This window comes from Coenobita brevimanus, chromosome 82 (genome assembly GCF_032717465.1).
Source record: "Coenobita brevimanus isolate Jiangsu-jjx chromosome 82, ASM3271746v2, whole genome shotgun sequence".
In the NCBI taxonomy this organism is placed as follows: Eukaryota; Metazoa; Arthropoda; class Malacostraca; order Decapoda; family Coenobitidae; genus Coenobita; species Coenobita brevimanus.
In genome coordinates, this window is record NC_137035.1 from 3,898,532 (window position 1) to 3,902,500 (window position 3,969).

The window sequence follows — 3,969 nt, forward strand, 5'->3', positions numbered from 1 at the left end:
GCTCCCTAACACCTCTTCCTAAGCGATTTATTCTGCTTATTACTCCTTACAGTCGTCTGTCATTTAAATCATTCGGATACGACCATACTCATTTCCCTAACACCTCTTGCTAAGCGATTTATTCTGCTTATCACTCTTTACTATCTCTTCTGTGACACATCGTTTAGATACTTGTTTAAAAAATGAATGTACTAAGATGCGACAGAAAATGGAGAACGACAGAAAAGGAGAACGGCAGAAAATGGAGAACAACAGAAAATGGAGAACGACCGAACACGGAGAACAGAAAACGGAGGACAGAAAACGGCGAAGGGGAGACGATGATAAAATTCTCATTATTTACATTAAAGGAAAAAAAATAAACTCCCTTTGTTGCATACTTAATAGACACTTATTGTTTGGAGACCTGGAAGCAATTTTATGGTTGGCTGTACCGGAATATTGCTTTTGGAGATTGCTGATGAAGTAGAAGGGCAATTACTGAGGCAATTTAATGCTTCTGATTGAACATAAGAAATCCATTAGGGTAGGAGTGTGGATGGGTGATGGATGGATGGGCAGATGATGGATGGTAGTGATGGGTCGATGATAGATGGATGGGTAGATGTGAAGGATGATGGATGGTAGTGATGGGTCGATGATAGATGGATGGGTAGATGTGATGGATGGTGGATGGACGATGAAGGATAGGTGACGATGGATGGATGATGGATGATAGATGGATGATGATGGATGGATGGATGATGATGGATGAGAGATGGATATTGATGGATGATGGTTGGACGATGATGGATGGATGGATGAATGGATGGATGGTGATGAACGGATGATGATGGGTGAATGATGAATATATTTAGTGAATAGAAAGATGAAACCAAGCTATACCAAAAGTTAACTGAAAAAAAAATGTATACTCTCTTCACTTCAACTTGGCCTAAAATTGACATCGTTCCGCCTTGAATACTGAGTTTTGGCCTGACAGAAAAAAACATAGATAGATCTATCTATCTATCTATATACCTAGGCTGCTTCCCCCAAGGAAAGGGAGGTAGCATAGATAGATGGATAGATAAATAGGTAGATAAGTAGATGGAAAGATGGATCGATAGACAGATAGAGCACTAATCACGAAGAAGTGCTATGGAAAGGATGTAAAATTGTAGCATTGTCTCACTCTGTTACTTAGCTACATGAAGGACGAAAATCTGGGCCAAGTTAAGGTGAGGGAACTAGAATTAATTAATTAGAGAGAGAGAGAGAGAGAGAGAGACAGTAATACAGTGCAAGGAAGCTATAGAAAGCAAGAGTAAGAGAGAGAGAGAGAGAGAGAGAGAGAGTAATGGACCAGGAGAGTGAGACAGGACTGAATAATGAGAGAGAGGGAGCATCGTGACGCCTGGGAAGGGAAGGATAAAGCTCAATAAAGCGAGTGAGAGAGAGAGAGAGAGAGAGAATACCCCCTCCCGCCTCGTTGCCTGTGTTTCTCTATTGTGTTTGTTTGTCATGATGGCGATTGTTTGTTTCACTGTTTGTGCTTGCTTTCCACTTGTTGTGTGTGTGTGTGTGTGTGTGTGTGTGTGTGAGAGAGAGAGAGAGAGAGAGAGAGAGAGAGAGAGAGAGAGAGTAAGAAAGAGTGGAGATAAAACAGTAAGAATGAGGCTAGACGAAGATGTAGAATGAAGTGTATGAGAAACAGTATTAGATGAGACGAAAGGGAAAGCTGAGGAGGGGAGAGAAGAGGAGGGGAGAGGGGAGAGGGAGAGGAGAGGAGAAGAAGCGAGGGAGAGGAGAGAAGAGAAGAGAGAAGAGGAAAGAGGAGAGAGAATAGGAGAGAAAAAGAGAGAAAGTAACGATGAAGGAAGAGAAGGAAATATAAAATGAGGCTGAGAAATAAGGGAAAAGAGAGGAAGATAAAGAGTGTGCAGGAAGAATGAAAAAAAAATGACACGAAAAGAGTGAAGAGAGAAACAAAAGTAAGAGGAAAGGCAGAAAAAAGAGGCAAAGAAGAGAAGGAACAGGGAAGAAAGGAAGAAAACATGAGAGGAGGAGGAGGAGAAGAAAGGAAGGATAGGAGGAAGACAGAAGGAAGGGGAAGGAATGTGTGAGATATTGAAGAGGTCAAAGAGGAGGAGGAGGAGGAGGAGGAGGGAGGAGAGAGGAAGAAGGAAGGGTGTAAGAGATGCTGGAGAGATAGAAGAGGAGGAGGAGGGAGGAAGGGAGGGAGGAGGAGTGGAGGAAAAAAAGTAAATAAAATAAGATAATATGTAGGAGAGAAAATCTGTGGAGGAAAGAATGACGATGCGAGATAATGAGGGACAATTAGGAAGAGAGAGAGAGAGAGAGAGAGACAGGTTGAAGGGTCTGGTTCGATGGGGGTGATGGGTGAGAGAGAGAGAGAGAGAGAGAATAGTTCGTAGGTATTATTCACTGATGGAGAGAAAATGGAAAATATATGAGAATGTGAAATAAAAAGAAGATGCAATTTTCCGGGGATGAGCAGAGAGAGAGAGAGAGAGAGAGGGAAAGAGGGGGGTAAGAAAGATAGTCACGAAGAAGAGGAGAGATCAATTGGATGGGACGCTAGACTCGCATTACCAAGTGCGATTAAATTCACTGCTCTCATTCTCTCTCTCTCTCTCTCTCTCTCTCTCTCTCTCTCTCTCTCTCTCTCTCTCTCTCTCTCTCTCTCTCGCTCGCTCTCTCTCTCTCTCTCTCTCTCTCTCTCTCTCTCTCTCTCTCTGGCCACGATTAAATTTACTGTTCTCATTCTCCCTTTCATTCTCTCCTCTTTCCTCTGTGCCCGTCCGTCCTTCTCTCTCTCTCTCTCTCTCTCTCTCTCTCTCTCTCTCTCTCTCTCTCTCTCTCTCTCTCTCCCATCTTTTTGCTTCTTCCATACCCATTCCTCTTCGTTTTCCTACTTCTCTCTCTTTTACCTCCTCTCCCCTTTTTATCTTCTCTCTTGCCCCTCTTCTCCTCCTCCTTTTCTCTTACTGCTTCTCCTCTTCTCTCCTCCTCCTCCTTTCTCCTGTCTCTCTTTCATCTCCTCTTTCTCCTCTTCTTCTCTCCTACTCCTCTTCATCCAGTAGCGTGTTTCATCTCCTTACTGCCTCTCTGCCATTTCCTCTCACTTCTTACTCCTCCCCTCCTCCTTTCTCATCTCCTGCTCTCCTTTCCAATTCTTTCCTCTTCCCTTCTACTTCTCCTGCACTTTCTCTCGTCTCTTCCCTCCTTCTCTTCTTCCTCTCTGCCCTCCTTCTTCTCCTCATTTCCTTCTCCTCTTCTTCATCCTCCTCCTCCTCCTTCCTTCTTTGTTCCTCTTTTCCATTTCTTCTCTCCCCTGTCCCCTCATCCCTTCCTCTCTTCTCCCCTTCCTCTTCTTTCTCTTCCCTCTGTCTCCTCCATTCCTCTCTTCCCTTACTTTCATTTCTATCTCTCTCTCTCCTATGTCCCCCCCTCCTCCTTCTTCTCTCTCCCTTTTCTCCTCCTTCTCCCTCACTTTTCTCATCCTTCTCTCTTTCCTGTCTCCTCTTCTTCCCATCCTCTTCTCTTGCTTCTCTTCTTCCCTTCCCCTCCTCCTCCTCCTCCTCTTCCTTCTTCCCTCCTCTCCCCACCTGTCCACTATCAACGAGCTGTGAATGATGGATGAGTATCGTTGCACACCTGCCTCTCATCGCACCTTTAATACCACTTGAGATTTGACGAAGGATAAATTTCACCTTCTTCAAGATTATAAATGACCCTCAAGAAACCAGTGACCTATGACCCAATCTCCTATATATATTTTTTCTGTGATAATTTTTTTCTTTATTTTATTAACTAACTTTATTTTTACACTGGTTGTTATGGTGACGCGTGAATTTTCCTTTTTAAAAATATATATATGAAGGTTTTTGTATCTAGAGATGATTTTTCTTATGTCTTTATGGGTATGTTGGAGTTTATTTCTGTGTTAATTTAATATACTCAAAA